This window comes from Pristis pectinata, chromosome 16, assembly GCF_009764475.1.
Source record: "Pristis pectinata isolate sPriPec2 chromosome 16, sPriPec2.1.pri, whole genome shotgun sequence".
NCBI lineage: Eukaryota > Metazoa > Chordata > Chondrichthyes > Rhinopristiformes > Pristidae > Pristis > Pristis pectinata.
In genome coordinates, this window is record NC_067420.1 from 43675118 (window position 1) to 43702104 (window position 26987).

General features: G+C 46.9%; 1 protein-coding gene across 1 annotated transcript in view; it reads left to right on the forward strand.

Annotated features, from left to right (window-relative positions):
• The window catches only part of LOC127579057 (DENN domain-containing protein 3-like), a 743140-nt gene that overhangs the window by 36032 nt on the left and 680121 nt on the right, over window positions 1-26987 (forward strand). The gene's annotated exons all lie outside the window — the stretch shown is intronic.

The following is a 26987-nucleotide window of genomic DNA, read 5'->3' on the forward strand; positions in this document are numbered from 1 at the left end:
CGTCTGTGGGGGGAAAAGGGACAGTCAACGTTTTGTGGAGACTCCCTTCTGTTGACGGCCTCCGGTTCCGAAAACCTTCTCTCTGCCTCCGCTCCATCAAAGCCTTTGTCAGTCTGAGGACCTCGGTTAGCTCCCCGTCAGAGTTTCGGGTTGTCCCAGTTCCAGATGGCACCCATGAAGGTCAAACTTACAGCTTATTCTTCAGTCCCCTCCCCACTTTGTGGTCCACCTTCCAGTCCCACTGTCCTACCCCAGACCTCCACCTGCCATCCCACCACCCACCTGCCCATCATCCCCCAGACCCTCCCCACCCCCCCCTCCCCAGCTCCCCACCCCCAGACCCTCCCCACCCCCCACCCCAGACCCTCCCCAGCTCCCCAGCCCCAGACCCTTCCCACTCCCAGACCTCCCCACTCCCCACACCCAACCCTCCCCACCTCCCCACCCCCAGACCCTTCCCAACCCCCAGACCCTCCCCACCTCCCCACCCCCAACCATCCCACCGTCTGCCTCCTCTCCACTTGCCTGGGTGAATGCAGCTTCAACAACACTCAAGAATCTCAACACCATCTAGGACATAAGTTCCCCATCCACACCCGCTCACTCCACCACCGACACACAGTAGCAGCAGTGTGTACCGTCTACACGAAGCACTGCAGCAACTCACCAAGTGTCCTCAGACAGCACCTTCCAAACCCACCACCTCTACCAGCTACAAGGACAGGGGGAGCAAAGGCACGGGGAACACCACCCCTGGGAGATGCCCTCCAAGCCACACCCCTTCACTGTCACTGGGTCAAAGTCCTGCAACTCCCTCCCTAACAGCGTTGTGAGTGTACCCACACCTCAAGGACTAGAGGTTCAAGAAGGCAGCTCACCACCACCTTCTCAAGGGCAATTAGGGAGGGCAATTAAACACTGGCTCAGCCTGCGGAGCCCACCTCCCTTGAGTGAATGAAAAAACGCAGATCACTGTAAGTTGACCTTCAGCCACGGTGAACAATTAGGACAATTTTTTTCTCTCTTTTTTTCCCACCCCATTTCTTTTTCCCTTTTCCTTGGAGCAGACTCGATGGGCCGAATGGCCTGCTTCTGCTCCCTTATCTTGTGATCTTGTGATCTTGTGAAAGCAAATGGTACATTGGACTTTATTGTGAGAGGATTTGAATAAAGAGTTCAGACAGCTTTCTCCAAATGTTTGGAGCCCTGGAGTGAGCACATCTGGAATCGTTTGCAAGGGTCGACTCTCCCTACCTGAGGAAGGACATACTTGTGATGGAGAGAGTGCAGGGAAGATTTGCCAGATTGATTCCCGGGACAGTGGGTTTGTTGTTTGAAGAGAGGTTAATCAGATTGGGCTTGTACTCTTCTGAGCTCAGAAGAATGAGAGGTGATCTCATTGCAACAACCAAATTCTTGTGGGCTTTACAGGCTGGGTGCTGGGTGCGGGGACGATGGTTCCCCAGGATGGATATCTGGAACCGGAGGTCAGAGTCTCGGCCATCGAGAAGGAATTTCTTTCCATAGAGGATGGTGAATCTTTGGAATTCTCTGCCCAAGACAGCTGTGGAGACTCGGTCACTGATATTAAAGGAATCGAGGGATGTGGAGATAGTGGTGGAACGTAGCACTGAGGGAAATCATTGACTGTGGTCTGACTGAATGGTGGAGCAGGCATGTTAGAGTTGTATAACATGTTGGTGAGACCACACTTGGAGCACTGTGTGCAGTTCTGGTTGCCCAGCTGTAGGAAGGACGTCATTAAGATGGAGAAGGGGCAGGAAAGATTCACAAGGATGTTACTGGAGGGCTTGAGTTACAAGGAGAGACTGGACAGGCTGCGACTGTTTTCCCTGGAGTGTAGGAGGCTGAGGGGTCACCTCATAGAGGTTTATAAAATTATAAGGAACACAGGGTAGATGATCACAGTCTATTTCCCCAGGGTAGGGGAGTCTAAAACTGGAGGGCACGGGTTTAAGGTGAGAGGGGAAAGATTTAAAGGGGACCTGAGGGGCAACTTTTTCACACAGAGGGTGGTGGGTGCATGGAACGAGCTGCCAGAGGAAGAGGTAGAGGTGGGTACAATGGCAATGTTTAAAAGGTATTTGGACAGGTACATGGATAGGGAAGATTTAAGAGGGATTTGGGCTGGAAGCAGGAAATTGGGACTAGCTGGGTGGGCACCGTGGTCGGCATGGACTGGTTGGGCTAAAGGGCCTGTATCCTTTGGTGACTCGATGACTCTAAACACAGGCGAATGGGACAAGGCACCTTGGGTGGCATGGACTCGTTGGGCTGAAGGGCCTTTTTCTGTGCTGTACTCTGTGCCTCTACGAGGGGCCGAATGGTCCACTCCTGCTTCTGTTTCATTGTCGACAGACCCTATCTCTCTTCAAGTCTTGGTGACAAATATTTTTGCTATGAAGGACCTTTGTTACATTGTCTTACTTTATATTGAGACACACTCACATGCTGTGACTCAGAGAAGGAGAATGCCATAACTCAGTCTGGACCACAAGGATATAACTCACCTTCACAGCTCACTCAGTCTGAACCCAGGCTCAATCAGTTTCCTTGCCAACAATCCAGGTCTGTAGATAACATAAAACATCGAAACACGCAGTGAAATGCATCTTTTGCGTAGAGTGTTCTGGGGGCAGCCCGCAAGTGTCACCACGCTTCCGGCGCCAACATAGCATGCCCACAACTTCCTAACCCGTACATCTTTGGAATGCAGGAGGAAACCGGAGCACCCGGAGGAAACCCACGCAGACACGGGGAGAACGTACAAACTCCTTACAGACAGTGGCTGGAATTGAACCCGGGTCACTGGCGCTGTAATAGCGTTACGTTAACTGCTACACCTACACAGAAACAGAAATAAGATAAAAACAGGAACTGAAATAAAAGGAAAGTGGGGAGGGGGTGGGGTGCAGAAAACAGGGGATGGGATGTTTATTTGAAAGACCAGGAAGGAAATGTCAACGGCTGCTCACTACTGTTTAACGAGAGTTTGGTGTAATTGGTAATTGGTTTATTATTGTCACATGTACCGAGATCCAGTGAAAAGGTTTGTTCTGCATGCTATCCAGACAGATCATTCCATACATCAGTACATCGAGGTGGTACAAAAGAAAAAAAACAGAATGCAGAATAAAGTGTTACAGTTACAGAGAAAGTGCAGTGCAGGCAGACAATAAGGTGTAAGGGCCACGACGAAGTAGATTGGGAAATCAAGAGTTCACCTTTTAGCGTATGTGAGGTCCATTCAAGAGTCTGATAACAGTGGGGTAGAAGCTGTCCTTGAGCCTGGTGGTACGTGTTTTCAGGCTTTTGTATCTTCTGCCCGATGGGAGGGGGGAGAAGAGAGAATGTCCAGGGTTGGTGGGGTCTTTGATTATGTTGCCTGCTTTACCGAGGCAGCGGGAAGTGTAGACAAGAGTCAGTGGAGGGGAGGCTGGTTTTCAGGATGGACTGTGCTGTGTCCACAAATCTCTGAAGTTCCTTGCGGTCATGTACCCTGTGTGTGAAGTACTCCGGCTAGGGCTATGACAGGACTCCTGTTAATCCATGGTCTCAGGAGCCTCATTGGAGTTGTCTGTTGATTTGGAAAGAGATTGATTGGAGTGAGAGAGAGAGAGAGAGAGAGAGAGAGGGAGGGAGGGATGTGGTGAGCAGCAAGGCTGTGATTATGTTCACTGCCCTCTGTCAGCCTTAGGACACACAGGGCAGGCACGGTAGTGCAGTGGTTAGTGTAACGCTATTACAGCGCCAGTGACCCGGGTTCAATTCCGGCCGCTGTCTGTAAGGAGTTTGTATGTTCTCCCCGTGTCTGCGTGGGTTTCCTCCGGGTGCTCCGGTTTCCTCCTGCATTCCAAAGACATACGGGTTAGGAAGTTGTGGGCGTGCTATGTTGGCGCCGGAAGCGTGGCGACACTTGCGGGCTGCCCCCAGAACACTCTACGCAAAAGATGCATTTCACTGTGTGTTTCGATGTACATGTGACTAATAAAGAAATCTTATCTTATCTTATCTTTCGTCAGGAACACGAGGAGACACAGGAGACCGCAGCTGCTGGAATCTGGAGCAACACACAAAATGCTGGAGGAACTCAACGGGTTTTCATCATCTGGAGGGAAAGGGGTAGTTGGCGTTTCGGGTCGAGAGCCTTCAGCTGGACTGAGTGAGTTCCTCCAGCATTTTGTGACACACATAACAAGGTGAATCAGACAACACAGGAGGCCACTCAGCCCCTTGACCCGACACTGGCCCCTTGTAGGAGCTCTCCGATCAGGCCCACTCCCCACAGCCCTGATTCACCCGATATTTCTCCAGCCCCCTTTTGACCCTTGTGTTGGGTCTGCGTTCACTGCCCTTTCAGACCAAGTATACCAGGTCACGGGAGGGAAGAAAATCTCAGCCCCACACCCGGCCAATTAGTCGAGATCTTTGCCTCCAGTTGCCTACCTGAATCATTCCAGTGAAATATTTACTGATTTTGAAAATCCCTCTGAACAATAATCTCAGCTCCAAGGAGATGGTCCCAGGTCTCCACCCCATGGAGAAGGTTGGCAGGGTTTGAGCTGGTCAAAGGTCTTTGTTCACCACTGTCTCCGTGCCTACTTCCTTGGCAAGGAGTCGCCACTCCCCACGGATGGCCACTCCTCACGTCTCCAACACTTCTCTTCCTCATAGACACCCCCTTCCGGGGTTCACCCTCCCTTGTTTCCAATGTGACACCAGCCGGCGACTTCTCCACTCCCCTCGTCCCCTCTCCTCCCTCACCCTCTAAACCCTCACCCCCTCCACCCTCACCCTCTCTACCCTCACCCCCTCCACCCTCACCCCCTCTGGTCGTGCAGGTCCCTGCTCACTCTGCACCAATCTCTAAAAAACAGGCAGAAGAGCTACTGGATTAGGGAAGGTTTATATTTCCCGTTTGAAGGAACGGCAGCTGGACTGAGGTCAGTGTTTGACCATGATTCATTCTTAAATTCATGTTAGAGTCATAGATCATCCAGCACGGAAACAGGCCCTTTGGCCCATCTGCTCCATACCGACCAAGATCCCCATCTAAGCTGGTCCCATTTGCCCCCATTTGGCCCATACCCCTCTAAACCTTTCCTGTCCATGTACCTGTCCAAGTGTCTTTTAAATGTTGTTGATGTACCTGCCTCAAACACGTCCTCTGGCAGCTCGTTCCACATGCCACCCTCTGGGTGAAAAAGTTGCCCCTCAGGTCCCTGTTAATTCTCTCATCTTAAACCTGTGCCCTTTAATTCTTGGTTCTACAACCATGGGAAAAAGACACCCTATCTATGCCCCTCATGATATTATACACCTCTAGAAGGTCACCCCTCAGTCTCCTACGCTCCAATGAAAAAAGTCCCAACCTGCTCAACCTCTCTCCATATCTCAGTCCCTCGAGTCCCAGCATCATCCCTGTAAATCCCCTCTGCAATCTTTCCAGCTTAATGGCATCTTTCCTACAGCAGGGAGACCAAAACTGAACACAATATTCCAAATGTGGCCTCACCAACATCTTATACAACTGCAACATAACATCCCAACTTCTGCACTCAGTGCCCTGACTGATGAAGGCCAGTGTGCCAAACGCCTTCTTCACCACCCTGTCTACCTGCCACACCACTTTCAGTAAACTATATACTTGTACTCCTTAGTCCCTCTGTTCTACAACATTTCCCAGAGCCCTGCCGTTCACTGTGAAAGTCCTAACCTCATTTGTCTTCCCAAAATGCAACACCTCCCACTTATCTGAATTAAACTCCATTTACTGTTCCTCGGCCCACTTACCCAGCAGGTCAAGATCCCTCTGTAAATCCGGGTACCATCTTCTCTCTCAACGACACCATCTATTTTAGTATCATCTGCAAACTTAATGACTAAATCGTTGATATAGATGACAAATTGTAAGTTGAGAACAGAATCTGGTGGTAAGCGGAGTGGGGGGGGGGGGTGGGGGGTGGTGAAACTGAGGCTCCATTCCCCTCTTGGCTGGAGGTAAAAGATCACAGTGTGGTTTTATTAAAGAGCAGAAGTTCTCAATATCAATCCCGCAACCAAGATTACCCTGTCAAAGTCACACTGCAGTTTGTGGGATCCTGCTGTGCAAGTTGCTGCTGTGTGCCCTGCATTAAACAGTGTCTACACCTTGAACATGCTCCTGAAGGATTGTGGAAGGTGCAACATAACTGCTGAACTCCAAGTCAAGTCGAGTTTATTGCCACGTGCACAAGTGCGGTGAGGTACAGGTCCAATGAAAAACTTGCTTGCAGCAGCATCACAGGCTCGCAGGTACAGACAACACACAGAGCATAAATTATACAAGACAGTGAAGAGAACACAAAGACTGCGCAAAACAAGACATTAGTGCAAAAAAACCCCCCCCAGCGAGGTCCATGGTGCGAGAGGTGGTTGGCAGTGTTCCGTTGCTGAGGTGGGCTATGGGTTGTGCAATTCAGTTCAAGAACCTGATGGTTGTAAATGGTTCAAGGACTTGCTGTGTTCCCAGCTTTCATTCCCCTCTCCTTCTCAACTTATCTCTTTCTCTCCATCTCTTCTTTTTCCCCTCTTTGCCTCTCTCTTTATTTTTGGTCTCTCTCTTCTCTTTCTATTCTCTTTTTCTGAAAGTCCCTGTGGCAGTGCAGCACTCCCTCAGTACAGTAAAGCCCCGATAATCCAGCATCCGATTATCCGGAAATCCTGATGGTTGGGCATCCGGCTCATTCATTGATCTGGGCTGTGGGCCAGAGCCAGGGTTGGGGTCCAGAACACCAGGGGTCGGCAGTGTGGGTGGGTTTGTTGCCGGAACCTGTTCCCCTTCAGCAGCAGGAGATACAAGACCTGTCTTTTCACCTCTTCCCACCATCCGGGGATACTACCTGCTCCCTTTAAACTCACTGGGTTCACTGGACAATTTAGTACAGTACTGTGTAACATCTAGAAGAAGTGACACAAGAGTATCCATCACAGGAAGGGTTCCTCTGTGTGTTGTTCCAGAATTCCAGCACCTGCAATCTCTTGTGTCTCCATTACAGGAAGGATGTGGAGGCTTTAGAAAGGGTGCAGAGGAGGTTCACCAGGATGCTGCCTGGATTAGAGGGCATGTGCTACGGGGAGAGGTCGGACAGATTTGAGTTGTTTTCTCTGGAGCAGTGGAGGCTGAGGGGAGACCTGATCGAGGTTTATAAGATTATGAGAGGCATAGATAGAGTAAACAGCTGGTATCTTTCTCCCAGGGTGAAAATACTAGAGGGCATGCATTGATGGTGAGAGCGGGTAAATTCAAAGGAAATGTGCAGGGCAAGTTTTTTACACACAGACACTCTCTGTGGTGGGTGCCTGGAATATGCTCTCAGGGGTGGTGGTGGAGGCAAGTATGTCAGAGGTGGTGAAGAGGCTCTTAGACAGGCACGTGGATGTGCTGAGAATGGAGGGATATGGACTATTGTAGGCAGAAGGGATTATCCAGTAGTCCAGAGAACCAAAGTCCCGAGGCGCCAGAGTATTGGAGTTTTACTGCACTGCGAGTGTTCCTCTGAATTCTCCACTCAGGCTTCTGACAAATGAACTGGTTCCCTTCCCCTGCAATCCTTCCCTCCATGATGAACTTGTGAATTTCCTGCACTGTTCTGTTTCTCGCTTCCAATCTGTGACTTTTTCTGAAGTGCGTCACTCTAAGCAAGTTGGAATTCAGAGCGCAGTGAGATGGAGTTCACGGCACAGATAGATTTGCTTAGAGGGGTGAATGTCTCCTGGGCCCTGTAAAAGCTTTTTAATGGACATATGGAAACAAGTGATTTCTCCAGGTTCACATTTCTGAAGTTCAGAATAAAATTCTGCTTACGTAAATTCTCAAGGAATGAGAAACCTCACGTCAGAACAGCATTGGAAGCTGGGTCACATTCTCATCTGGGACCTTAACTCAATTACTTCACGCAACACTGAATCTCTGGTTAGATTGTCTGAAATATTTCTGAATTATATCTTGTCAAATGGAGGGTTCTGGGTTAAGAAGCTGAAGGAGAAAGTTGTGAAGAGCTGGTGAATGATGCCACCCTTCCTCCTGTCTTCACAAATGTGGGACCTGGTATTTTCCCTTGAAGCAAAGTTGGTTCTGAAGAATCTCAGGTGTGACTGATCTTGTAATTTACTTTGAAGTGTGGGCAAAGCTGGCAAGGGTTCTATTTCCACATCTCAAGCCAGGGCGGTGGACCTGCAGTTACATTTGTCACAAGGTATGGTGGAAATCTGGGCTCTTCATTCAAGGGGAGAGCTTGGTCTTGATTCAAACATCAGGATACTGAGTCAGGGTGGGAAGGGAAGAATCAAGAGCAGTCCTTGTGTAGTGACTAACATCAGAATTGACCAGTCACCACAGATTTTATGTTGACCAGTTTCAGCTCAACAACTTTTTACACCTAATTTTTATATCTAGCTAGAATAATTTATGTGAATCCATCACATGTTATAATATTTTATTGGAAAGTGGTGGTAGCTCAATGTAACACAAGCGAAGTACCTCTCCCCAGGAGATGCAGTGCCTGTACTTTCACCTCTTCCCACTATCCAGGGACCCAGACAGTCCTTCCATTTCTTCAAATCCAGTGCTCACAATGTGGCCTCCTGTACAGTGGAGGCACCGAACACAGATCTGGGGACTGTCTTGCAGGAACAAGTCTGTTCAGCCAACAGGGTCATAGAACACAGAACAGTACAGCACAGGAACAGGCCCTTCGGCCCACCATGTCTGTTCCGCACATGGTGCCAAATTAAACTAAATCTCTTCTGCCTTCACATGATCCATATCCCTCCACCCTGCATATTCATGTGTCTGTCTAAAAGCCACCTCATTATGGCCTTGCACCTTATTGTCTGCCTGCACTGCACTTTCTCTGTAACTGTGACACTTTATTTTGCATTCTGTTATTGTTTTGCCTTGTGCTACCTCAGTGCACTGTGTAATGAAATGATCTGTTTGGATGGCATGCAAAAAGTTTTTCACTGTACCTCTATACATGTCACAATAATAAACCAAGTTACCAATTAAAATGCCCATCTAAGCTGTTCCCATTTGCCTGCGTTGACCCTTTTCCTATGTATGTACCTGTCCAAAAACCTTTTAAATGTTGTTATTGTATTCCCTGTATCCAGACTCACTTTGGCATGTCGAGGCTGTAGGAAGAAAATTCCAGGATTAATGGAGTGAGAGGATGTGGGTGGGGGCAAGACGTATGGAGGGAATCGTTAGGAAAAGCAGAAGAGATACGAACAAGTTGAGATTTCATGAGTGGGCAGGCTGCTACAGCTACTTGCCAATGCCTATCACTCAGCCCTTCTTCGCCTGCTCCCCCATTCAGTGAGATCACAGCTGACTTTCTACCTCAGTTCTACTTTCCCGCACTAACCCAACATCCCTGGATGCCCCTAATATTTAAAAAAATTATTAATCCAGGTCCTGAATATGCTCGGTTAGCCCAGCTAACTCGAAGTTGGAAGTCGAGTTTATTGCCATATGCACAGGTGCATGTGTGCACAGGTGCAACGAAAAACTTACTTGCAGCAGCATCACAAGCACATAGCATCAGATACACAACATTCACTAAAAAAACATAAATTAAACATAAATTATACAAAATTATGCAAGAAAGAACACAATTAGAACAAGAAAAGGCAAAGTCCATTGCATTGCAAAGTTGTCAGCGTTATGACAGTGATTAGGGTTGTGCCGGTTGGTTCAAGGACAGAAAGATTGAAGGGAAGTAGCTGTTCCTGAACCTGGTGGTGTGGGACTTCAGGCTTCTGTACCTCTTGCCTGATCGCAGCTGTGAGAAGATGACACGTCCGGATGGTGTGGCAATGAAGTGTGAAGTTTACAGTGGAGTAACTGGGTCCGAGTGGATTGTAAATCCACCCTGTGCCTGTGGGAGTGGCAGGAGTTAACAATGAGAAGGACAGGGAGATTTCTATCCCTCTCACACCTTTTACAACTGTAGGTTGACCAAGGTTCCTCAGCCCTCTTGGGGAAAGAATTCTAGTGATTCACCACCCTCCAGGTGAAGAAATTTCTCCTCACCTCCGTCCTGAGTGGCTGATCCCTTATTTTGTGGTAAGTTGGTTTATTATTGTCACATGTACTGAGGTACAATGAAAAACTTAGTTCTGCATGCCATCCATACAGATCATTTCACCACATCAGTACATTGAGGTAGTACAAGGGAAAACAATAACAGAATGCAGAATAAAGTGTAACAGTTACAGACAATCTGTGACTGTGACCCCTGGTTCTAGACACACCAGCCAGGGGAACCTCTATTCCTGAATCTACCCTGTCAAATGTCCCATGAGGATTCTGTTCATTTCAATGAGATCCTCTCTCCTTCTCCCAAACTGTACAGAATATAAGCCCAGTCTGCTTCTCCCAGGGATATCTGCATTCCCTCTATTACATGGATACCTTTCCGTAGGTAAGGAGACCAGTCCTTCATGCAATATTCCAGGTGCAGTCTCTCTAGGATCCACAACACTTTACACTGAACTCAGATCCTCCCACCTGGTCCATTCTAATCACTTGCTGTGCCTTCATGTTAACTCTCAGTGACTCGTGTGGAAGGGCACACAGGTCCCTCTGAACACCAGCACTGTTCAAGCTCTCACCACCTAAAAAAGATTCTGCCTTCCTTTCGTTTTCCACCAAAGTGGATGACCTCACATTTGTCCCACATGAGATTCCGGCAATGAGGGACGGTCAGTACTAAACCCCACCAGGAATTCAGGGGAAGTCTTTTTCCCAGGGAGTAGGGTGAAGGTGGATTTTGCTTTCTATCCTGACCACCTCATCCAGCATTGTTTCTGGAACTTTCCTTGAACTCCCTTCCTAACAGTATTGTGGAGCACCTTCAGTAGAAGGACAGACAGACAACTAAACTTAACTAGACAAAGCTTAGAAGGATACAGTGCCAATGAGGGCATATATGATTAGTGTAGATGGGGAAAAGGGTTAGCATGGATGTGATGGGCTGAAGGGCCTGTTTCTGTGCTATACACCTCTTTGAGAGCAACGGTTCAAGAAAGCAGCTCATCAACACCTTCTCAGGGGCAATTAGGGCTGAGAAATAAGTTCTGGTCCTAACAGAAATACCCGGATTCTGGGAATAAGTGAGTGAATAGTTGGGGCAAACAGTGCAGATGACAGTCAGGGGAAGCTGGATAAACACGCAGAGGAGAGATGACCAGAAAGATACGGGAATGTGGTGGGAGGAGACTGGTGTGGAACAAATGCACAGGATAGCTGTTGCAAATGCGAGGCAAGCTTCATTGTGACTGTTATTCGCAGCTCAGGGGAAGCTAAGCCGGATGGATTTTTCTGATGTTTCACTTCTGCGGGCAGTCCTCCCACTGAAGTACAAAGCCCTCTTGTCTTTAATTAATTGCTACTGGCAATGATTAGCTGTCCTTGTCACTGAGGTATGGGAAGGGGCTCTGTACATCAGCACTGATAAAGCTCTTCAGGATTACATTATATTTCAATCATATGGTACTTTAGGAACACCATCAGTTACCACCTTGAAACATTGAGCTGTAAGTGTGGAGGTTCCAGGTAGTTGACATAAAAAATAAGGTTGGAGTAGGCCGTTCAGCCCCTCAAACCTCTTCTGTCACTCAGTAAGATCTTAAGTGAATCAGTGCCCAAGACTGGCAGGTAACGTCAAGGCCTGAGGTAGGACGCACATATTGAGGCCTGGGGTAGGGAGCACCCATAGGCTCATGGTTAAACATAGAACACAGAACACAGATCATAGAACATAGTACATAGAACACAGAACATAGAACAGTACATCACAGGGACAGGCCCTTTGGCCCACGATGTTGTTCCGAACTAATGAAGCTAATGACACCAAGTCCTTTCTGCCTGCACATGATCCTTATGCCTCCATTCTCTGCATATTCATGTGTCTACTTAAACACCTCTATTGTATCTGCCTTCACCACCAGCTCTGGCCGTGCATTCCAGGCACCCACCACTCTCTGTGAAAAAATCTTGCCCCGCACAGCTCCTTTGAATTTTCCCCATCTCACCTTAAATGCATGTCCTCTGGTATTAGACATTTCAACCCTGGGAAAACGATACTGGGCTGTCTACTCTATCTGTGCCTCTCATAATCTTATAAACTTCTATCAGGTCTCCCCTCAGCCTCTGACACTCCAGAGGAAACAACCCAAGTTTGTCCAACTTCTGCTTATAGCACATGCCCTCTGATCCAGGCAGCATCCTGGTGAACCTCTCCCGTACCCTCTCCAAAGCCTCCACATCCTTCCTGTAATGGGGCGACCAGAATTGAATAGGATACTCCAGATGCGGCCTAACCAGAGTTTTATAAAGCTGCAGCATGGTTGATCATGCCTGCTTGGCTTGGGTTGGACATACCTAGGTAGGCCACAGACTGAGAGGACACCTGTAGGCTCAAGGTTGGGAATAATCTGGACCTGAAGTTCTGAGTCTAGACTCAGTCCTGATGTTGGGAGGAGAGTTCCAAAGGTTTACCACTCTCTCTGTCCTGAATGGCTGAATCCTTTGAGACTGTGACCCCTGGTTCTAGACACCCATCCTGGGGAATGTCTCTTTATGTTTCAGTGAGACACCTCTTGTTCTTTTAGCCTCTAGGAAGCATAGGAGCTGCCTGCTTCATCTTCCTCCATACAACAAACCATCCCAGGGGTTAGTCTGGTGAAACAAATTATTGAAGAGATTAAGCTTTAGTGTTCTGTAGACCTTGACAGGGACTCCTTTCATTCCTTAAAGCTACAATTAAAATTAATATTTCACCTTGAGTAATGTCAGAGCAAGGGACACCCTTCAAAGTTGCTCTGAATCATGTGTTAAATATTACACTCCTTCACTGAAATACTCACTTCTGCACAGACCAGATTTGTAAAAGTTTACGGGTTGCTGCGGCAGGCATTTCCTCAGGAGTGGGAAGTAGCCAGGACCTCAATTAATTTCAGGAGTTTTTGCTGTGGAAGATTGTGGAAGCAGGGTCAAATGTTGCCCATGGATTCTCAGTGATTCTCACTCTCCATATGCATTGACTGAACACGGTTTGAAAGTTCACAGGCTAAGTCTGCAAGCAGGCTCATGACTTAAGTACAACACACATCCCACAGCATCTTCACTCTCTTGTGTCTCCATCGGACTTTGGTGCTTCCGAATTTAGAAGACTCGAGCTTCAAGCCTCACCCCAGAGCCTTTTCCCGCAACCCAGCCATCATTTCCAGTGCAGGACTGAAGGAGAGCCACACCGCCAGGGATGCCGTCTTTTGGATGAGATGTCAAACATGATCATTCTGGAGAGAGTGCAGAGGAGGTTCACCAGGATGTTGCCTGGGATGGAGAGTTTCAGTTATGAGGAGAGACCAGACAGGCTGGGGTTGTTTTCCTTGGGGCAGAGGAGGCTGAGGAGAGGGGGTGGGACCTGATAGAGGTCTAAAAAATATGAGGGATGTCAGTAGAGTTGATGGTAATAAACCTTTCCCCATAGCAGAGCTATCTATAACCAGAGGACATAGGTTTAAGGTGAGGTTTAAAGGGGATCTGAGGAAGAATTTTTTTCACCCAGTGTTCTGAACCTGAAACACACTGCCTAAGGGAGTGGTGGAAGCAGAGATGCTTAAGAAATATCTGGCTTAGTATTTGAACCATCAAGACACAAAAGGTTATGGGTGAAGTGCTGGTAACTAGGATTGGTAAAGATGGGTACCTGATGGTTGGCATGGGCTTGTCTCTGTGCTGCATGACTCTGTGACCCTGAGTTACCGTCTGTCCTCTCGGATGGTCACTGAAGGTCAGGGGACACTGTATGAAGGAAGAGTGGGGTAGCCTGTCCTTGTCCCTGCCCGGTTGTCACTTTGATGTGTGTTGGATTTTGCTGTTTACCAATTCGTAGAAGAACTTCCAACTTGGGGGACTTCAAAAGAACAGCATTTCTTCTAAGTTCTTCGGGACACCTACAGTTGTAAAAGGTGTGAGAGGAATAGAAGTATTCCTGTCCTTCTCATTGTTAACTCCTGCCACTCCCACAGGCACAGGGCGGATTTACAATCCACTCAGACCCAGTTACTCCACTGTAAGCTTCACACTTCATTGCCACACCATCCAGGCCGTGCCATCTTCTCACAGCTGCCATTGGGCAGGAGGTACAGGAGCCTGAAGTCCCACACCACCAGGTTCAGGAACAGCTACCCTTCAACCATTTGGTTCTTGAACCAACCGGCACAACCCTAATCACTGCCATAACACTATGACCACTTTACATTACAATAGACTTAGTGTTTTTGTTCTAATTGTGTTCTTTCTTGCACAATTTTGTATAATTTATGTTTAATTTATGTTCTTCTTGTGAATATTGTGTCTCTGATGCTATGTGCCTGTAATGTTGCTGCAAATAAGTTTCTCATTGTGCCTGATAGCGTAATGCTATTACAGTGCCAGCGACCCGGGTTCAATTCCGGCCACTGTCTGTAAGGACTTTGTATGTTATCCCCGCATCTGCGTGGGTTTCCTCCGGGTGCTCCGGTTTCCTCCCACATTCCAGAGACGTACGGGTTAGGAAGTTGTGGGCATGCTATGTTGGTGCCGGAAGCATGGCAACACTTGCGGGCTGCCCCCAGAACACTCTACGGAAAGATGCATTTCATTGATGTGTTTCAATGTACATGTGACTAATAAGGATATCTTATCTTATCTTGTCTTACATGTACTTGTGCAGATGACAACAAATTTGACTTCCAACTTTGAATTAGCTGGGCTAAAAGATTAAATAGGGGTGTATATCATTTCAGGAGTGGACCAGGAAGGTGCAAGTTGGAGGTGGGTTGTGGATCAGACCTTAGAGCCAAACCCAGCTTGTTTCCCTGAGAAGGATTTGGTTAAGTCCCAGTGGAAAGGACACTACCCATGTGTGCAGGTTCACTGAAGTCTGTTCCCACAGACAACTTTCAGCAGAAGGTAACTCTGTCCTCAAGGCAGGACAAGACACAATTAGTGCTTTTTTAATTCTCTCCGGCATCATGCGTCACTGGCAAAGCCAGCATTTATTGCCTGTCCTTAATTGCCCTTGAGAAGGTGGTGTGGAGCACTGCAGTACTGCTGGTGAACGGTGCTGTTGGGGAGGGAGTTCCAGGGGTTAGACTGAGCAGAATGAAGGAATGGCGATATATTTCCACATCAGGATGGTGTGTGTGGCTTGGTGGGGAACCTGCAAGCGGTGGTGTTCCCAGGGGCATGCGCCAGGATAGGGGGCGGGAGTGCTGGTTCCATGACTAATTACCTAACAAAAATGCAAGTGTTCCCCACACAAGGAGACAGAAGTGGCACCCTGTCAACTTCTGGTTCCTAACCTGGGTGTTCCTTGGATGCAGGGTGAACTGTGTTATCCAGCACTTTGGGTCTGGTACACAGCAGGTAGTTCCATGTGTAGTCCAGCTCTGCTAAGCTCATTTCACAAGATCACAAGAAAACAGGAGCAGGAGGAGGCTACTCGGTCCCTCTAGCCTGCCCCACTGTTCAATATAATCACGGCTGATCTACGCTGGTCTCAACTCCTCTTCTGTGCCAGGTCCCCATCACCCTTAGTTCCTCGATCTTTCAAATATTTATCCATCTCCACCTCCAACCTCCAGGTAACCATGTCCCCTTGTTTGAGACTCTCCCACACTCCCATATCAACATCTACCCTATCGCCCCCTCAGGATATTATAAGTTTGAGTGAGATCAGCCCTCACTCTTCTAAGCTCCAAGGAATACAGACCCAAACTGTCCAACCTTTCTTTGTAGGACAACCCTCTCATCCCAGGAATTACCCTGGTGACTGTGCCCTTTTATAGGTAAAGTCGGGGGGGGGGGCAGAGCTGTGTTCAGTATTCCAGCTGTGGCCTTACCTCCACCCTGTACAACCGGAACACAACCTCCCGATTCTGAATCTCCAACCTCTTCGCAATAAGGACCAACGTGTCATTTGCCTTCTGGAAGTTGGAAGTTGGAACTGCTGGCCAACATGTGGTGACTCATGCACTAGGACACAGAGCTCACCCCCGACTTCACTCATTTACCGTCTCTCTCCACTGAGATAATAAACAGCCTTATGGTCCCTCAGCAATGAAACACCACGGACCACCTCCTGCACTACCGTTGGACCAATCTCTGACTGTTTTTTTTTGCACTAACTTCTCGTTTAGCACTGTCTTTTTTTTCAGTTTTATATAACTATGTTCTGTGTGTTATTGTCTTAGTCTGTATGCCTTTGCTGCTGCTGCAAGCAAGCTTTACGTTGTACCTGTACTTCACGGTACTTCTCAACAGGACAATAAACTTGACTTGACTTGACTGAAGTGCATGACCTCACGCTTCCCATAATACACCATCGATTTTGTCATAATACACCTTGGATTCTTGCACAGATTAGTTGTCTGGTCGCTGAGGTAAGCAGTTTCTCATCCGTCTCTGTATACCACCCAGTCTCCACTGGGTCAGGAGTGTTTTAAGACTTACTGGAACCTAAGAAGTGGACGATTTATTCTGTCATTGATAGGCCAGAGAATTGATGCATTTTATCAGTAGGAAAGTTGTGTTGCCAGTAAGTTAGGGAGAGGGCATTGCCCCTTTAAAAACAGTCTAACACTCTCAGTTAACAAGTTGTAAGTTGATGAAGTAAGTAGTTGTGCTTTGGGAAATGAAGAATTAAACGTGTGAAAACATCCATTAATTCTCTGCTTTCAATGAATTAGTAATTGTGTGTTGCTCCAATTATTTATTTAATATGCATTGCATCCATTGCTCTTGGGGCAGATGTCTCAAAGAGGGACAAATATAAGAATTACTTAGTGTGTGTTTTTTCCCGAAGCTGTAGGGTTTTTACCCTGGTTTTTGTTTACAACTTGTTTTGCTGAGTTTGTACAGCTTCAGCTGAACACTGGATTCAAGAGGCACTGTAGTGTTTGTCAGCTCCCCTTCCCCTGATATAAATGTTTTGTCATCCTGATAAAAGTGAAACATCTCGTGGCACCCAGTGAAGCCATTCAGTCCATTGTGCCTGTGCCAGCTCTTTGGAGGAGCTCTGATTGGTCCCACTCTCCAGTCCCTTCTGTTCCTGCCTGCAAGTATTTTACTTCCACCTATTTTTCTGCTTTCCTGTTGAAAGTTCCTATTGAATCTGTTTCTGCCGCCTCTCAGGTAGTGCATCCCATTCACAACTCACTCTTTAGTATTTGCCATCACACCTTTCTTTGTCTTCGCAAACACCTCGTGAGTCCGCTGGTCACCCAGAGATGCTGAAACACTTTACATAGAGGCTGTCGGCCGATGAAAGACCTGCCTTACTTTTGGATTCAAGCTGCCAGCCTCGCAATGACCTTATCTATGTCAGCACCTTTAATATTCACCTCCCACCCCCCTGACGTCCTGTGCACCATCTGCACCCCCCAGGTACTCCGACAACACCTTCGGACCCTACTCCGTGTAGTGTTCCTTCATCAGAAGGACTGCAGAGGTTCAACAAGGCAACAAGAGGCCCTTAGGGATGGGAGATAAGTGCTGGCCTTGTTCGCGATGTCCATTGATGAGATTAAATAAACAGCAATCGATTGGGCCTGTTTTGGAGGTTCAGCCTCATGACATTTAAAATTTAAAAAATTTTTAAATTAAATTTAAATTTTTAAATCTTATTTACAGCGTGATAACAGGCCCTTCTGGCCCAACGAGTCCGCGCTGCCCATTTTAAACCCAAATTAACCTACCCGTATGTCTTTGGAATGTGGGAGGAAACCGGAGCACCCTGAGGAAACCCACACAGACACGGGAGAACGTACAAACTCCGTACAGACAGTGACGGGAATTGAACCCCGATCACTGGCGCTGTAATAGTGTCACGCTAACCGCTGCGCTACAGTGCCACCTGACATTTAGACACACAATAATGAGAAAATGTGTGTCTAAACGTATTTGCCCCAAGTGCCCTGGGATTTTATTGGACTGATGTAGGGTCATGGAACAGTGCAACACAGGACAGGCCTTTCAGCCCACCATATCTGCCCAGACTATGGCGCCAATCTAACCAATCCCATCTGCCTGTAGTGTCAGAGAGCAGTACGACACAGGAGCAGGACCTATAGTGAGGATAGTATTGTATTGTTATTTGATTACAAATTCTGGATCTGTTCTTCCTTAGCATTTGTTAGTGGGCAGCACTTTGAACTCCGAGCAAGAAGGGTATGACTGCAAGCCCAGAGGCTGAGATACTTGTGGAGTTCCACATTGCTGGAGGTGCTAATCTTTAAGATAAGATATCGTTATTAGTCACATATACATCAAAACACACAGTGAAATGCATCATTTGCGTAGAGTGTTCTGGGGGCAGCCTGCAAGTGTCGCCACACTTCCGGTGCCAACATAGCATGCCCACAACTTCCTAACCCCTACATCTTTGGAATGTGGGAGGAAACCGGAGCACCCGGAGGAAACCCATGCAGACACGGGGAGAATGTATAAACTCCTTACAGACAACAGCAGGAATTGAACCCAGGTCACTGGCACTGTAAGTGCGTTATGTTAACGGCTACACTACCGTGTCAGCCTGTTCTTTCAGCTGGACATAGGAGATCCCACAATACTGCTTTGTAACAGAGTTTTTCTTGGTGCCTGGGTCAATACTTTTTTCTCAAGCAAAATAATGAAAACAGATTGGTTGATCATTGACACTCTCGCACTCTCTAAACTCCCGTCATCCCGAAAAGGGTATCCTAAATGTCTCCCCCCTCGGTCCCCACAAGTTGTTGGGCATGGCAGTGGTTTAAAAAGTCGTGAGTTTCTGGGAGCTTGCTGCGCACAAGTCATTTCTTATACCACAACAGTGTCTGTGTTTCAGAAGGACCTTGCAGTGATAATCTACTATGCTAAGCCTGTCAAATTCTTCCTTCGGTACCATTACTTACAGAAATTTAGACGGATTTCTTTTCCCATCACAAAGAGCAGGTGTACCTGCCTTGGTCAAGGGTTTGTTAGAAGGAATGAAACTGGTGACCCAGTTTGTGACTCTCCAAAGATTACTGTTCTTTTGCAAGGAGAAATTCTGAGTCAGACCCTGCCACCATGTAGTGAGACACTTGTCACATGTTGCAAGTGTTTCTGAGGGCTTGCACCTGATGTGTGATTCACAATTTGTAGTGACTTCAACTTTTTTATTCTTTCCTGCAACATGCCCTTCACTGGTGTGCAATACATGTTCGTGACTGCTTGGGCAACTTCACAAGGCATTTGAGAGTTTGCTAGGTTGGATTGGGGCCGGAGTCACATATGGCCACAGTGGTTAAGCATGCAAGTTCCCTTTTCTAAAGAATAGATGCGGATCAGATGGACTTTTACAATCAGACTTTTACCAATACTAGTTATATTCATAGTTGAATTCCAAATCTCAAAATGCTATGGGAGAATTTAACTTTTTTTTCAATTTTTAGTCCATGGCCTTTTGAATTAAAAATCTGGCAACATAATTACGATGAGTGTTCCAAGCAACCTGGGAAATTATTAGCCTGGTTTGGCGTGCTGGGCATGTCCCACAGCTCTGTGATGAGTAATGCATAACACAGACAAAGAAGCATAATCCAGTTCTAACAGCCACATTAACCATTCGTTCTCATTCTATCAGAAATATTCACCTTGTTCAACCCTTCCCTTCCCACCTTCTCTGCGACTGAAAACCAACTTGTTTTCTCTCTTTCACAGTTCTGATGAATGGTCTTTGAGCGGAAACTTTAGCCCTGTTTCTTTTTCCACAGCTGCTGCCTGACCTGCTGAGAGTTTTGTGGATTTATAAAGAGATACAGCATGGAAACAGGCCCTTCAGCCCACAGAGTCCATGCCGACTTTTGACATTAACCTCATTTTTTTCATTTTCCCCACATTGCCTCTCACCCACGCACCAGGGGCAATTTACATTGGCTAATTGACCCACGCATCCAGTGCAGCAGTGTCAGAGGGGCCTTTTCTCGGATGAGATGTTAAGCATGAGCCTTGTCTGCTGTCTCAGTGGATGTAAGATCTCCCACCACACAACTCCAAAGGAGAGTGGGGCTGGGGGATGTTCTTCCTGATATCCAGGGGCCAATAGGTAATCACAGAACCAGAACCATTGCTGGAAAGATGGAGATAGTTGGAGCTATAGTGTAGAAGATGGCCAAAAATTGAACTGTTTAGGTTACCCACACCTAGAGTCATACAGCACAGAAGTAGACCCTTCAGCCCATCAATACATGAATGATAGAGAAATGGGGGTCTATGTGGGAGGGAAGGATTAGATAGATCTTAGAGTAGGATAAAATGTCAGCACAACATTGTGGGCCGAAGGGCCTGTACTGTGCTGTAATGTTCTATGTTCTAAGTCTTTGCCAATGATCAAGCATCCATTTACACTAATCCTACATTGATCTTATTTTAATTTTCTAGCAGACCCATCAACTCTCCCCACACTCTACCACTCACCTACACACTAGCGGCAACTGGCCAATTAATCTACCAACCTGTATGTCTTTGGGATGTGGGCAGAAACCAGAGCACCCAGGGGAAACCCATGCTGTCACTGGGAGAATGTGCAAACTCCACACACACAGCACCAGATATCGGGATTGAACCTGGGTATCTGACGCTGTGAAGCAACAGTTCTACCAGCGGCACCACTGGACACACTGATTGTAATCTTCTGCGTCCAGTATTTTGTGTCCAGTGAATGCATCCAGCAACTTCCATTTCAATTTCAAGGTGTAAGTAACTTTCACATTCTAAGTGTTGAATAATGAGGTATAAACCAAAATCTAATCTCTGCGTTAAAAGACAGCCCCTCTGACAGTGCAGCACTTCCTGAGTACTGCAGTGAAGGATCAACCCAGGGGATGTGCTGAGTCTCTGGACTGGGGTTTGAACCCAGCAGCTCCTGAGTCAGAGATGCCATGTTCCCAGGCCTTGTCAACCCCCCACAGGGACGTCAAGAATCCCATCAGTTTATTCAACCGGGAGCGGGGGAGCTTTCCTGGAGCCTCACTGAAAATTCACCCCTCAGTGTGCCCACTAACAACAGGGGAATTTTTCAATTCATCTTATTTCCACTTGTGGGATCTTGCTGTGCACAGGTTGGTTGACAGGATTCCTACTGCACAGCAGTGACAACACTTCATCGAGGAGGTCATTGCCTGTGAAGCACATGGGCATGTCTTGAGACCGCAAAGAGCAGAGCATGCATTACCTCTGGCTCGGAACCGGTGTGGCCCTTGTGTACAATGTCCCTTCGAAGTTTCACCCTCCCAAGGGGTGCAGTAGATTCCGTGCAGTGGTATCTGTCATCTGCAGTGAGCCTCCTCTCCCTGGTCGTTCATGCTCCAGGGACGTTCTGTCAGGGTGGTGTTAGGATTTCGAACTGATGATTCCATTGAATTGTAACTCCCTGTCAACATTTCAATGACACACACGCCCACAGAACTATTTTCTCTAAGCCCTTGACACTCATTATTAAAATAGGAATTAATACAAAAAGCCAAGAATAATTTTTAGACTTCACACCGTTCCCCTGAATCAACTCCCAAACATGTAATTAAATTCTGTGGTTATTTTGGAATAGACATGGCACTTCAAGCAGTCAATGTGCAAATGCGGAACTGAGTAACAGCTGGTGTTCTGATGAAGTTCCTGTCTGTGATTTACAAATTCTACAGAGAGGCCAGAAAATCTCATTGAGATGTACAAAATTCTTACTGGCTTGGCAGTGAGGATGGAAGGATAGTGTTTCATCTGGCCGGGGTGGCTATAACCAGAGTCACAGAGTCCCAGTGTAACAGGTTGGCCATTCAGGACAGACAAAAGACAACATTTCTTCACCCAGAGAGAGGTAAATCTTTGAAATTCTTTACCCAAGGAGGCCGTGGAGGCCCAGACTTAAAAGCAGCAACGTAATATATTCTGATTGGCTAAGGCATAGAACATAGAACATAGAACAGTACAGCACAGTACGGGCCCTTTGGCCCACAATGTTGTGCCAACATATATAAACCTTATCCCCATTCAATCTATCCCCTTCTCTACTTCACCTCCCATAATCCTGCATTTTCCTCACATCCATGACCCTATCTAAAGTCTCTTAAATGTCCCTATTGTATCAGCCTCTACCACGAGCCCCCCTCACCACCACCGGCAGTGCGTTCCAGGCACCCACCACTCTCTGTGTACAGAACCTATCTCTGACATCTCCCCTGAACTTTCCTCCACGGACCTTAAACAGGCAACCCCTAGTATTGGCCATGGGAAAAAGGTGCTGGCTGTCCACTCTGTCTATGCCTCTCATAATTTTATATACCTCTATCAAGTTCCTGTCATCCACCGTCTCTCCAAGGGGAAAAACACTAACCCGCTCAACCTCTCCTCATAAGGCATAAGGTAAGGTAAGATATCTTTATTAGTCACGTGTACATTGAAACACACAGTGAAATGCATCTTTTGCGTAGTGTTCTGGGGGCAGCCCGCAAGTGTCGCCACGCTTCTGGCGCCAACATAGCACGCCCACAACTTCCTAACCCATACGTCTTTGGAATGTGGGAGGAAACCAGAGCACCCGGAGGAAACCCAATCCTCCAATCCAGTTCTCCAATCCAGGCAGCATCCTGGTAAATCTCCTCTGCACCCTCTCTAAACTTTCCACATCCTTCCTGTAATGTGGTGACCAGAACTGAACACAATACTCCAAGTGTGGTCCAACCAGAGTTCTATAGAGCTGAAACATTACTTCTTAGCTCTTAAGCTCTATCTCCTGGCTAATAAAGGCCAGCACACCATGCGCCTTCTTAACCACCCTTTTATTATCATTTTATCCAACTCTGGGGCTGAGGGAGACACAAGAGACTGCAGATGCTGGAATCTGGAGCAACACACAAAGAGCTGGAGGACTCAGCAGGTCAGGCAGCATCTGTGGAGGGAAGTGGGCAGTCGATGTTTCAGGTGGAGACCCTTCATCTGGACTGGAAAGAAAGAGGGGAGATAGTATAAAAAGGTGGGGGGAAGGGGTGGAGCAAGAGCTGGCGGGTGATCGGTGGATCCAGGTGAGGGGGGTGAGCCAGGTGAGGGAGGGGGGAGAGTGGGGATGGGGTCAGAAGTTGGGAGGTGATAGGTGGAAGTGACAAAGGGTTGAAGGAGATGGAATCTGATAGGAGAGGACAGTCCTATCAGATTCCACTGGGACTGAGAGTCATTTTTATGATAACACCCCAATTCCTTGGTGTCCCATCTTGCTCCAAAATTCTAATCCATATCCTGCAGTTTATTCTTGTGGTCCTAACCTCAGTTCCACTAAGGCTAACCCTAACCACATCTTCACAGCAGCTAAGTCTATCGCTCCCTGAGTTCAAGACAGAGAGCAAAGCCTTTTCAGATATTGAGGGAATCAATGGGTATGGGGTTGGTGCAGGAGAGAGATGCTGAGGTCCAGTCATGATCTGATTGAAAGATGGGGCAGGTTTGAGGGGCTGAATGGTCTCTTGCTGCTTCTTTTTTTTTGGTCTGCTTTCTTACAATATGGATGGAGTCTGGGAGGGACAGGGGAGGTGGAGTCACTAACCAATTGGCTCCATAAGTTAAGGAAATAGAATTATAGACTCAAAGAAAACTGCCAGATGGAAACGGAAGACAGAAGAGACTGCAGATGTTGGAATCTGGAGTAACACACACGATGCTGGAGGAACTCAGTGGGTCAGGCAGCATCTATAGAGGGAAATGGACGGTTGACGTTTCCAGTCAAGACCCTTTAAGTCCAGATGAAGGGTCTGAACCCAAAACGTTGACTGTCCGTTTCCCTCCATAGATGCTGTTGAGTTCTTCCAGCACCTTGTGTGTTGTATCAGACGGAAAAGGGCAGCTCAGCTGAATCCCACCTTCCAACACTGGGTCTGTAGCCCTGCAGATCACAGCTGGTCAAGTGCAGACTGAAGCACTGTCTAAATGTGGTGAGGGCTTCTGCCTCCCACACTTTCAGACAGAGATCCAGACTCCACCAGCTTCTTGGGGGAAGGACTTTCCTCATTGCCCTTCTATTCCTCTACCATAGGGGAAGAGGTACAGGAACCTGAAGATCCACACTCAACGATTCAGGAACAGCTTCTTCCCCTCCGCCATCAGATTTCTGAACGGTCCATGAACCCATGAACACTACCTCGTTTTTCCTTTTTCTGCACTATGTATATATTTTTGTAATTTATAGATTTTATGTCTTTGCACTGTCCTACTGCTGCAAAACAACAAAGTTCATGTCATCTAAGTCAGTGATAATAAATTTGATTCTGTTTCTGAATTATTTTACATCTCTGCCCTTGACTCCTCTCTGGAGGGAACTACCTAATATCCCTACAATCTCCCAGTCCCAGCAACATCCCGATAACCACTCTCCACCCTCCCCAGTGCATTCACATCCTTCCTGCAGTCAGGGTGATGGAAACCCCCTGCCTCACCTCCAGATCTGCCGACTGTAGTTGTTGTAAATGCCTTTAATAGTTTTTAAGAAAAAACTCAAACATTCTGAGGCATTAAAAAGTTATTAAAATTGAAGTAAATCATTTAAAAAAGTTAAAAATTATTAATTTTTTTGGAAAGATGTAAGTTAATTAAAGAATCTGTAACACTAATAAATAATTAAAGCTGTTAAACGAATTCAAAGGAAGTGTAATAGTGGTAACTTATCTTTTCCTGACTCCAGATCCAAAGCCCTAGACTTACACAGACCATACAACATGGAACAGTGCAGCACAGAAACAGGCCCTTCAGCCCTTCTGTGCTGACCATGATGCCAAATTAAACTAATCCCATCTGCCTGCAGATGGTCTACATCTCTCCATTCCCTGCCTGTTCATGTATCTGTCTAAATGCCTCCTAAACGTTGCTATCGTATCTGCCTCCACCACCTCCCCCAGCAGATGTTCCAGGCACCCACCACTCTCTGTGTAAAAATAAATCTCATTTAAATTTATTTAATCTCATTTAATCTCATAAATCTCCTTTAAACTTCTCCCCCTCACCTTAAACTTATTCCCTCTTGGAAAAAAACTCTATCTACCCTATCTATACCTCTTATAATTTTATATACGACTATCAGGTCACCCCTCAACCTCTGGTGCTCCAGAGAAAATAATCCAAGTTTGTTCAATCTCTCCTTATAGTTAATACTCTCCAATCCAGGCAGCATCCTGGTGAACCTCTTCTGCACCCTCTCCAAAGCCTCCACACATTCCTGCAATGGGGCGACCAGAACTGCACACATTACTCCAAATGTGGCCTAACCAACGTTTTATACAGCTGCAACATGACTTCCCAACTTTTATACTCAACACCCCAACCAATGAAGACAAGTATGCCGTCTGCCTTCTTTACCACCCTATCTACTTGTGCTTTCACTTTTAGGGAGATATGGACTTGTACCCCAAGATCCCTCTGTACATCAATGCTTCTAAGGGCTCTGCCATTTACTGTATACTTTCCTCTTACATTTGACCTCCCTAAGTGCAACACCACACACTTGACAGGATTAAACTCCATCTGCCATTTCTCTACCTGAGTTTCCAACTGATCTCTATCCTGCTGTATCCTTGGACACCCTTCCTCACGGTTCTCAACTCCACCAATTTTTGTGCCATTTGCAAACTTACTAATCAGCCTACCTGCATTTTCAACCAAATCATTTATATATATCACAAACAATAGAGGTCCCAGCACCGGTCCTTGTGGAACACCGCTGGTCACAAACCTCCAGCCAGAGTAGCAACTCTCCAACACTGCCCTCTGTCTTCTATGGCCAAGCTAATTTTGAATCCAGTCCACAAGTTACCGTGGATCCCATGTGACTTAATCTTCAGGATGATCCTACTATGAGTGACGTTGTAGAATGCTTTACTAAGGTCCATTAGACAACACCCATTGCCCTCCCCTCATCAATCAGCTTCGTCACCTCCTCAAAAAACACAATCAAGTTTGTAAGGTGTGACCTGCTCTGCATAAAGCCATGCTGACTATTCCCAATGTCCATGCTGACTATCCCCAATGTCCATGCTGACTATTCCCAATGTCCATGCTATTCCCAATGTCCATGCTGTCTACTCCCAATGTCCATGCTATTCCCAATGTCCATGCTGACTATCACTAATGTCCATGCTGACTATTCCCAATATCTATGCTGACTATCCCCAATGTCCATGCTAACTATCCCTAGTATCCATGCTGACTATCCTCAATGTCCAAGCTGACTATCCCCAATGTCCATGCTAACTATTCCCAATGTCCATGCTAACTATTCCCAATGTCCATGCTGACTAGCCCCAATGTCCATGCTCTTCCAAATGTGAGTGAATCATATCCCTAAGAATCTTCTCCAATAATTTCCCCACCACTGATGTAAGGCTCACTGGTCTATAATTTCCTGTTTTGTCTCTACTGCTCTTCTTAAACAGAGGAACAACATTGGCTATTCTCCAGTCCTCTGGGACCTCACTTGTTGTTAAAGAGGATACAAAGATCTCTGTCAAGGCCCCAGCAAGCTCCTCTCTTGCCTCCCTCAATAAACTGGGATAGATCTCCTCAAGTCCTGGGGACTTATCCACCTTAATGTTATTCAAGAGACCCAACACCTTCTCCTTCTTGATATCAACATGCCCTGGGATATCAGCATACCCTTCCATAAATACCAATGTGAAGTACTCATTTAGTACCTCGTCCACTTCCTCTGGCACCAGGCAGAACTTCCCTCCTTTGCAGTTGAGTGGTCCTACCCTCTCCCTAGTGACCTTCTTGTTTTTAATGTATATATAAAATGCCTTGGGATTTTCCTTAATCCTACTCACCAAGACATTTCATAGCCCCTTTTAGCCCTCCTGATTCCCTGTTTGTTCTTTCCTGC